The 11388-nt window shown below is 39.1% G+C and overlaps 1 pseudogene; it reads right to left on the reverse strand.

The window, feature by feature from the left end:
- The window catches only part of LOC134609485 (patched domain-containing protein 3-like), a 28547-nt pseudogene extending 20200 nt beyond the window's left edge, over nt 1-8347 (reverse strand).
- Between the last annotated feature and the right edge of the window lie 3041 nt (nt 8348-11388).

The following is an 11388-nucleotide window of genomic DNA, read 5'->3' on the forward strand; positions in this document are numbered from 1 at the left end:
AAAAATAACAAAAAACACAGTCTCACAAGACAACAATTTGCACTCTCTAAAGCTTATTAATGGAATATGCTTTCAGAAAACTATAGTTACCTGAGGCATGATATAATCGAAAACGTTATAGTGACAAAATATGTGATGGAATATAAAGAGATCACGGATGTTGTGGAGCCTTCAAATTCTTGCTGCCTGGACACTAAGGTGAAATAGGAAACCTGGTTTAAAAAAAATAAACAAATATATATAAAGGGTTATTTGCCTATTTTTCCATTATACACTGCAGCATATACGTTCAAATATTTATATAGCCTTTGATTTAATTTTTCAGCTCACAATTTCACTTTTAAAAATGATTTTATATTTTGAAAAATTATTTTTATAATATTTTGACATTTTATTTATATATATTTTTTTATATTTTAATATTTTGAAAAAATAATTTTGATAGTTTATCCAAAGAATATTAAATGATTTGAAAATCTTATCCAAAATATGAAATTGATAGCAAAGGCATAGATTATACAGAAATTTTACTTGTCCAAGAGCTGTTCCTGGGGAGGTTGTGGAACAGGTGCTCTGCAGATAGGCAGGGCGTGCAGGGCTCAGCTCCAACCCCTCAGGTAGATCCCACCTCTCTTGTTAGACCCCACCCCCCAGTGGGGTTGGGGGCATGGCCAAATGAGATCAGTTGGCTATACCTGGGTGGGTGGAGCCTATCTATAGGGCACCTGGACAGTCCGCATCCACCCAGGATCGGCTCTGACGAGTCTTTATTTTACAGTCCATGCATGTAGGGGTAACGAATTTTTGTACAGCATGTATATAAAGAAAGGGTGCTAAAGGTATCTAACCCACTATAAGTGGTATTCGTCACAGTTATATGCTGAATACCCGCACTCCTGTTATCAATATATATAAAAAATTATCTTTACATGATCAATGTATCTAAAAAATTATGTCAATCTATATACACCAGTAATAGTATAATCCATAAATGAAAAAAAAATCAATATAGATGTAATGCATTCATTTACATAGTATCAACAATAATCATACAAGTAAATTATATGTATATACACTGCTCACTTATATACACTGCTCACTTAAACAACACAATGTAACTCCAAGTCAATCACACTTCTGTGAAATCAAACTGTCCACTTAGGAAGCAACACTGAGTGACAATCAATTTCACATGCTGTTGTGCAAATGGGATAGACAACAGGTGGAAATTATAGGCAATTAGCAAGACACCCCCAATAGAGGAGTGATTCTGCAGGTGGTGACCACAGACCACTTCTCAGTTCCTAGCTTCCTGGCCGATATTTTGGTCCCTTTTGAATGCTGGCGGTGCTTTCATTCTAGTGGTAGCATGAGACGGAGTCTACAACCCACACAAGTGGCTCAGGTAGTGCAGCTCATCCAGGATGGCACATCAATGCGAGTTGTGGCAAGAAGGTTTGCTGTGTCTGTCAGCGTAGTGTCCAGAGCATGGAGGCGCTACCAGGAGACCGGCCAGTACATCAGGAGATGTGGAGGAGGCCATAGGAGGGCAATAACCCAGCAGCAGGACCGCTACCTCCGCCTTTGTGCAAGGAGGAATAGGAGTAGCACTGCCAGAGCCATGCAAAATGACCTCCAGCAGGCCACAAATGTGCATGTGTCTGCTCAAACGGTCAGAAACAGACTCCATGAGGGTGGTATGAGGGCCTGATGTCCACAGGTGGGGCTTGTGCTTACAGCCCAACACCGTGCAGGACGTTTGGCATTTGCCAGAGAACACCAAGATTGGCAAATTCGCCACTGGCGCCCTGTGCTCTTCACAGATGAAAGCAGGTTCACACTGAGCACATGTGACAGATGTGACAGAGTATGGAGACACCGTTGAGAACGTTCTGCTGCCTGCAACATTCTCCAGCATGACCACTTTGGCAGTGCGTCAGTAAGGGTGGCATTTCTTTTGGGGGCCGCACACCAGCCTGGAACGCACGCCGCCGGTGAACGACTTTAAGAGGAATTATTACGGGTATAAGAAGCTCTTCTATCAAAAGATACAACATATATCCCTGAAGAAGTCCCCGATATTATTTGGACGAAACGCATTGGATATTGGCCTCTTTGTTATATTTATTTTTTATGTACTTCTTTTTTCCTGCGGCCAAAGTTGGAATTTTTCCCAGGTGCCAGTTTCCACCACGCTGCGGTTTAGTTCCACTTGGAGTGGAGATATGCCTGTTTACATCCTTCTGTTTGTAAGTGCAATCAAACAAATATATTTTGTATTTTTCTTACATACTTCACCATGTATGGTTCTTTTTATCCATTCCTTTGAAGACATCCATATTACTTGAATCTACTATCAAGTTTACATTATCACATATACCCCAGGGGGGTGAGAGGCCTGATTTCTGTTTTTGTTTGTGAGTTTGCAACTAGCACCACATTTCTCACTATTATTATACTGTGTTACGCTATGATTTGTATTTTTATTATTCTAGATTCACTATTATTCTTATATAGAATACTTCAGCTCTGTTTTTTTATTCTCCAGGTTGTAGCTCAATTTTGTATGCTTATTGGATGTGGTTCCCACTTTTCTGTTTCACTGTTTACTATTTTGGGTGTTAGTGAGGTACACCTGGGACCCCTTCAATTTAGCAGATTAATTATTTTGTTCTTAGTGTGTATACTATTGTTCTATCACTTTGGAAGTTTGACATCGCCTGTAGCAGAAAATCTGGGACTGTATGCAGGACCACTCTATCCAGATAAGACACAGTATAGTGCTCTTCCGGAGAAAAGGCTTGAATTTCAGAAACCCTTCTGCCTAAAGGGACTGCAAAAATAATGAGGCATTTAAGGGTAAGCAGTTGATTCGTAGTTTCTTGTAAAATTTCAAATGGTGGAAGAGTCAAAGTCTTTAAAACCAAAGGTAGATCCCAAGGTGGAGAAATGAATCTAATAGGAGGCTTCACTTTCTTGATGGCTGTAAGAAAACGGGTTACCATGCTATGCAATGCCCACCTAGTTCCAGTAAGGGCAGATAAGGCTGAAATCTGTAAATGTAAGGAACTTAGATGAGACATTTATCCAAATCTGTTTTAAAGAAGTTCAGAATATTGGAGACTATAGGAGAAAAACAAGAATCTTGTACTATTTAGCCATTCCAAAAATACAGTCCAGATGTGAAAATATGTAGAAGAGGTAGATTTTCAACAAGGTGTTAATTACTGACAGGAAGAAATCCTTAATAGCCAGGCTCCTCCATTTAGTTTCCACTCCGTCAAATGAAGGTTGTTTGGAGATATGCGTACTGTTGGCCATTGAATTAGAAGGTTCTGGATCTTTGGAAGTTTCTATGGGTGGAGCGATTGCCAGGGACTTGAGTAGTGGAAACCAAGGTCTGTGAGGCCAGAATGGGATTATCGCTATAACCTGAAGACGTTTCAGCTTGATTTTCTTTGAGGTTTTCCAGATGAGAGGAAATGGAGGAAAGACATAAGCTAGACTGAAAGACCACCTGTTGGACAGGGCATCTGTGACCAAAGACTTGGAATGGAAGGTTCAGGAGAAGAAAGTTGGAAGTTGAGAATTTGATGTAGTTATCATTGGATCCACCTCTGGAGTGCTCTAACATTATATATCGTTTGGAGGAAGATCTGAGGATTCAATTGCCATTTCGTTGGGATCTACATAATGACGACTGAGGAAACTGCCCTCAAATTTTCTTCGGTTGGAACATACACAGCTACCAGCCCCAATATCATCTTCTGGGCCCATAACATAATGGGTTCTAGCTCCAGAAGGATGGCTTTGCTTCAGATACCTCTTTGTTTGTTTATATAGGGCAGTCATGATTACTATATGACCCAGCACGTAGAATTGTGTTACACAGATGACTAATAGGTAACATATTACCGGGCCTTAGAATGGCCGGACTAATGTACCAAAGAATAGTCAGGGTGCTAGCTGAGGTTAGGGGACACAGATAGGGACACATCAATAAAGGAAAGCCAGAGGTCAGGGATACCAGAAATACAGGGAAGTCAAAATCAAAGTAAAAAAAAACAGAAGAAACTTGAATCAGGAATGCGCTCTCGGATAACCACTAGGGAAACCACGACAGGGCAATGAGGAAAGGTAATTCTAGGTTTTTATACCTGCTTTATCTTTCCGATTGGCCGGGATCGCTCTTTGACCCCAAAACGTGCGCGCGCGGTGCGTGTGTGACGTCATGTGCCCGCCAACGTTGTCATTCACGTGAGCGGACGTGGGGGTATAATTGGCCGTGGATCCGCAACGGCCGACGTCCATTAACATGTCGCAAGTGTTAGTCATGCAGACGCACGGCCGCTGATCGCAAGGTGAGGAAGAATATGTTACAGGCAGTCCGTTTGTCTATTCTAATCTTCACCCGTTTCCCCCTCAGAACTTTTTGAAAAGTAACTGCGCGTAGTTCGAAAAGGTTGTCCGGAAGGTGGGAGGCTTTTTGTTTCCATTTTCATAGTGTATTCCACTGTAGGCTCTGCCCACTTTGTATAAATAGGCTTATCTGCAAATTTAGGCCCTCTAGAAACTTACACAACAGATTTGTGCTAATGCACATGCTCAGGAGGGAATAAAGGACACCAGAATCTAAATTAAATAATTGCATTAAAATTTGAGCTTTAGGAAACACGAATAGCTATCGAATGCACATTCATTCGGACCCCAATATTCACTGTATTTGAATTATTCATGCCTATTACATTTGCATCTTTGAATTCAGAGAATCGAATTTGCCTTTGGAAACCGAATGCGCAAAGGAGCAAGGTGAATTCTGCCAAACGGAAGTAGAAATCATAAAAGTTCGCCAAACAGGATGGCGAATTGGTGTGAAATGCGGCAGAACATAAAGCTGGAAGCAGGAAAGAGGTAATTAACTAGAATGTAATAATGATAAAATAAGGTCCCCCATATAAATTAAATATTGGAATGTATCTAGAATTAAAAAGAGTACATTTCTACATCGTTTTTAACATGAACCAAGCTAAATTTAAGAAAAAAAAATATTCTTCTAAATATCTTATAAATACACTCCAAAATGCTCCACATTTTATACCGCTACCCAAAGGATCATAGCAGAATTATGTTCCCAAATTGCTTAGGTATCACTTAAAACAATGCTACCCATAAGATCACAGCAAATATTTAATTTCCAATGCTGAATGTGTACTACTTAATGCACTGGATTTTACGGGGTTTCTGTAACTAAGGATATTCTTTCCCTCAGGAGCTGTTTCTTAAACGGGCTACATACTGGGGGCTTACAAGAGAGAAAAGCTTAACTCTCCTGGGTTTTGCTAAATAAAAATTAGCCGAGTTAAACTAAAATAAAAATGTATATAGGTAATGTTTTGAACTGATGCCTTCTCCACAACCAAGAGGACAGGAAAAAAGACTAGAGACTTAGAGAGGGTATGTCCTATTTATAATTTATTTCCTGTCCTAAATAGCCAAGTTGGGGGAGCTAACCCTAATGTTATGCTGCCACGGATTAGCCGGAAATATGAACATAAAATGTAAAATAAAAAATGCAACAAATGTTTCTAAAGTGATACAAAAATGTATGAAGTCCTCAAAAAAATCTAATCCTTTTTTTGGAACTAAATGCATTTTTAGGCAAACTAAAAGAATGAGGTAACCAGGAACACAGCATAAAACACTATTAATTTAGTTTTATAAATCCATACTAATTTAATAGTAAGCAAACTATCTTCTCACTAGAAGACAGCTTACTAAATCAGTTTGTATTTGATCACTTTTGTTGCATATTTTTCGGCGATGGTGATTTTTGTCGGTTACTTCTACTTAAATGTCATTTTAAAAAAAATTGTCAACAAACATTTACAATTCATTATGCGCCTCTATTAATTTGACATTACTATTTGTTAATTTGACATTACAGAAGTACATCATCAATGATCATTGTAAAATTTTAAATATTTACTCTAGCAAAGTTGTGCAAATATGTAATATAAATTTCAGATAATATAATTGTATGCATCACAAATATACAGATAATAAAAAAAATATTCCGTGCATGTGTGTACCATATTTATTTATTTTTTTTAAGGACAACTGTTACCTCAAAACTATGTTTTAATATAAAAATCATTCCACCAACTTCTGAAAAGAAATAGATTTTTTCTAAAAGAAGTATATGTAGAACAAAAAAAAAAACCTAATTCCTACCTCTGTCTAGCATATATCTGTGCAGAAGGTGAAGCAGGGAAGACTATAGAGACTGTCGGTTTTCAAATACAGTCTCACCCAAGGTTCATGTATATGGCTAAATGATCCTGTGATATACCAAAGATAAGAATACATTTTTTATAATTTTTTTTACATATACTTCATTGAAAAAAATAAATCTATTTCCTTTAAAAACCTCAAGGATTATTTTATGAAAAACAGTATTTATGTGACAGTTGTTCCTTAAGATAATGGTGTTTCTAAATTCTTATTTCCAAAAATAACCTTACCTGTACATCTTTTAGATTTAATGCTTTTAGTTCATTAGGAATGGATGTGATGAAGTGGTCGATCCATAGCAAGCTGTTATCTCTGTCTTGATCACTGTCCTCTCTCAGCTAATAAACTAATCTCATTGCAATGGCTCTCTGTACAATGTGTTCTGGGCTCAGTGTTACTCCTCCAAGATACGTCCCCAGAAATGTCGTATTCTGGAACATTGGATAGGTCACGTTGATGGTCTCTATCTTGTTGGGGTTACCTTGTACTGCAGCTAACAGCGGGTTAGATGGGAGACATTGATCGCCAGACCTCTGCACACAGCTGGTGAAATTTGAAGTTAATATCATGTCCTGCCTCTGGCATTGTAATAGCCAAAGTTCTCACCTTCTCATCCAACATCAGGAGCTCCACAAATGTGTTTGCATTCATGATATTATTAGATAAGGTGACTGCAATCAAGGAGACAAAAGATCCCTCTGTATAAAGCCGCTGAGCTGAAAATTGCCCAGTGTCATTGACTGGAAAATGCCTTTTTATAAAATCTTGCTCTGATTTAGCAGGACCCCTGATGGGTGTAAACTGATCTTCTATATTGCTAGTTTCTCTTTGTGGTAAAAAATAAAAAAACGTGGGCGGGGCCTGACAGCCAATATGGCCAGTCGCACATCCTAAGAGCTCCTGCTATAACTAGCATAAGTGAATCGAAACCGAGAGACAGGAACATGTTAGCAGCACAGGGTGACCGGGAACAAACAAGGAGCACCAAGCTAAACAAACCGGTACCTGTCCGGCACCAGTGCGACGCTGAGAAACCTCTACCGGTCATGCGGCCTAAATCAGAGCGAAGCCTGAGGCCCAGAGAAAGGCGGCCAACCCCCCGGCACGGGACAAGCTCGCAAAAGAGAACCCGCTACAGCCCTACAGGTAAGAGAACCTCGATGGGGCACATACCCCACTACGCGAGCAAAGCCACTAGACAAGGCATCGGGTGAAAATCAACGGACTGATCCACACAGAGGCCCACGGCCTACGACCCTGTTCGAGACGCAGGGATCATTACCTCACGCAGACTCTCACTAAAAGGACTCTGTGCTTCTCCTAGTCATTTTCTTTGCAGATTACACCGGCTACTGCTGATTCCCCTGGCACTAAAGAGAGGAACATAGAAAAGTATCCCCTTTGCATTGCTCTCATGTGTAAGCTTACACATAACGTTACAACATACAAATGTGCATTGTCTTTTCCTATTGTTAGATGTACCAGTTCACTCTTTATTACTAAGCAAAATGTGCTAGCATGTCTATACAGTTTCTTCTTGTATCTTAGTAACTAGCATGTACAGCACCCACTAGGCAGCAACTCAGTTAGATTGCTACTAAATAGTCGCTCAACCTACTTGTTTGTTAATTGTTAAATGTACACGCACAAGTTACACCAGCATGTTTTATGTCAAGCACTCACATACTCATTCATGTCTATGTATTCCACACCAACCACGAATGCTACTGTACTCAAACCCAAACGTGAACCTAAACTACTGTTCTAGAGATCATATAACTATTATAAAAATGTGCCTGTATATCAAATGCCATAACATGCTATACCAATGGTCACCTATTCTACCGGACGTCACTTTTGTGGCACACGCCGGCTGCTTTGTTCATTCTGTGCACAACCAAAATAAAGAATAAAAAAAAAAAAAAGCTCCTAGCCCAGCAGACATAACAAAAGGAATCAACAGAAACCACCAGGGGTATCTAGCAATGAGCTTCCCAAGTTGGTAGAACCCACGAGAGAGTGGTCTCTCAATACAGTCTGTGTGACAGCGAGCCATTCTCCATTCCACATTACCAGCTTCGTTATACAAGTAGATTCTTGAGATTTAGATATTTTTGTAAGGCAATTGTTATTATTGTTATTAACCAGTTCCACAGCATATTAGACTGAACCCACCCATAGGGCAGTCCAGAATGAAAATGCCAGCAAAATCTCTCTGCGTGAGAGATACAGAAACCCTGGACAATCGATTCTGCATTCTTTGGGCCTCGTCAGCCATGTATAGCCTGTAGGAAGTGAGCACGGGAACCATGTCTGGATTACCCTTTTAACTATGTGAGATCCAAGTTCGTGCAACAAAAACAAAGAATATGAGAACTATGAGAATGGACAAAAGCTTAGAGGAAGAAACTATAGCTTCCCAGTTGCGAGGGAATTATTTGTTTCATTGGTATTCTAAACAGATTAAATACTTAGGCATTCGGGTACCTGCTGACCTTACTTTGTTGTACCAATTGAACTTTGCCCCCTTATTGAATCGCCTGCAGGTGGATCTTAATGCACGGTCTATACTACATATATTGTCTTTGGGAGGTGCAGTGCAGTTTAGATGACTCTACCACGTGCATTATACTTGTTTCAAACAATACCTATAAAGATTCTGAGGGCCTGCTTTGCTGCACTGACACCTGCTATAATTGCATTTATCTGGAAAGCCTAGAAACCTTGGGTTAAAATTTCTTAGCTGTTTTTTCCTAAAGTGTGTGGAGCTAGGATTACCTAGCCTACTTAGTTACTACCAAGCTGCTCACTTGACAAGAATAATTAAATGGCATGCATCCGAGGATACGGTCGGTGATGGAGCTTGAGGGGTCAGGCAGGACAAACCCGAATATGGTATGGCTCGATAGGCAGGGTTCGTTGCACTCTGTTCGCGCATCCATTGAGGCTTTAACCATGTCACCATGTTAATGAGTATAATGAAATAAAGTAATAAAACCCACCAACATTGGATAAATGATCTAAACTGCCTTTACAAAAATTGTGCAGGAAAAAAGATAACATCTTTCTTTTTGTTGCGCAAGAGATGGCCTTACATTTGACTCTAGAATACTTTGGTATACAAAGGAGTTCATGGTCTACTCAATGATTGAAATTTTCCCAAGTCCTGTGGCTGCAAAACAAACCCAAACCATCAAAACTTGACAGTTGGTATGAGGTGTTTGTGCTGGTATAGACAAAGAAAACAGGTTGCATCTTGCGGGTAGAAGTGCGAATAACAGAACTTTTATAAGTGGATATAAAACAAATGTATGATCAAAACCCACACAAATCAGATAAATAACAGTGCAAATCACAAAAAGAATAATATATGGTATGGTATGGCTTCACTTTACCTACAACCCAAGAGAAGCTGAGAGTAAAGGTGGTGGTGTAGGATTTCTGCTTTCACCCCACTGCGCCTTTAATACCCTGCCCACCCCCCTTCCCTTTCTTTCACAAGCTTTGAAATTCACTCAATTCGTCTGTTCAAACCCATGTCTGCTAACATAGCTGTTACCTATTGCCCCCCTGGTTCCCCTAGTCTGTTCCTTGACCATTTCTCTGTTTGGCTTCCCTACTTTCTCTTAAGTAATATCCCTCCCTAAGTCTTGGGGGTTTCAACATTCCCATCAACCTAGCTTCCAAACTCCTTTTTATTACCTCCTCCCTTGGCCTGAAAAAGGGACCTGAATTCTCTTGACCTCCAGCAACTCTCAACTGATCTCCATTCCAAACTCTCCTTTATCCCCACTTTCATCCTGTCCCTCTTTGGCTATCTCCTCATATAATGCTACCCTTACCTCGGCCCTGGATGCTGCAGCCCCGCTCCAAAGATGCACCTCAAGGAAGATGCGCCTCCAACCTTGTTTGTAGCATCATACAAATATATTCGGGGCCAGTACAAACCATTATCTGAAAATCTCTTCACAAACAGGACTATACATAGGACACAATGTCACGCATTAAGGCTGGAAGAAAGGAGATTTCATCTAAGGCAAAGAAAAGTGTTTTTTTTTACAGTAAGAACTATAATTCTCTGCATGAAGAAGTGGTTTTAGCAGAGTGCATACAGATGTTTAAACAGCAATTGGATGAATACGTCCAAAAACAAAACATACAGGGATATCATTTCTAATTAGTGGGGTAATAGCTGCTTGACCCAAGGAGATATCTGACTGCCATTTTGGGGTCAAGAAGGAAGTTTTTCCTCTTTGTTGCAAAGTTGAAAGCACTTCAGACTGGGTTTTTTGCCTTCTTTTGAATCAAAAGCAAAAAAAATGTGAGGAAGGCCGAACTTGATAGGCACAAGTCTCTTTTCATCTATGTAATTATGTAACTATGTCACATTTATTGTTACATTTCCTGCCTTTCATAATATTATATAGAGCTGCAGAATTAGTTGGTGCTATATAAATACCAATAACAATAATAATGATGGATTTGGCTAAATCTGATATTTCACACGCCTTAAACTTTGCTTTAAATTACCCAATTTTAATTTGGTTAATTTTAGCCCCCACAGAAAATAAATAAAGGGCAAAGGAAATATACATTACTATAAAAAATTCAGATATGATGATAAGTTGCGCTTCTTTCCATAAATATACTATTGGCCTATATATAGAAAAACAAACAACTGAGAAAGACGGGGAGAGAAGAGAAATAATAAATATTACCATCTCTCCTTTTCAACACTACACAACCTCATCCTCATTTCTTACACTAGCTCCCCTTTCCTTAAAACTTTTATTTTTCTTTTCACATCACCTTTTGCTATAGTGATTGAATTTGTTGTTAAATATAGAAAAATATTTTGAATAAAAATGTGAATTATTCACAGATTCCAAAAGAATTCAATACATTTGATGATTAAGAGTAAAAGTTGAACAATTAATAAAAATAAAATTGGTTTATTGGAAAATAAAGACATGGAGACACCATTGACTGGTTTCTCAGATGCTGTTGTCTCGTGTGCTTGTATTGTGCAGACAATGTTTAATTGAGGGAGTAACACCAAATCTAACATAAAGTAACATAGATATCAGATTAATTACA

The sequence above is a fragment of the Pelobates fuscus genome, chromosome 4, assembly GCF_036172605.1.
Source record: "Pelobates fuscus isolate aPelFus1 chromosome 4, aPelFus1.pri, whole genome shotgun sequence".
Taxonomy (NCBI): Eukaryota; Metazoa; Chordata; class Amphibia; order Anura; family Pelobatidae; genus Pelobates; species Pelobates fuscus.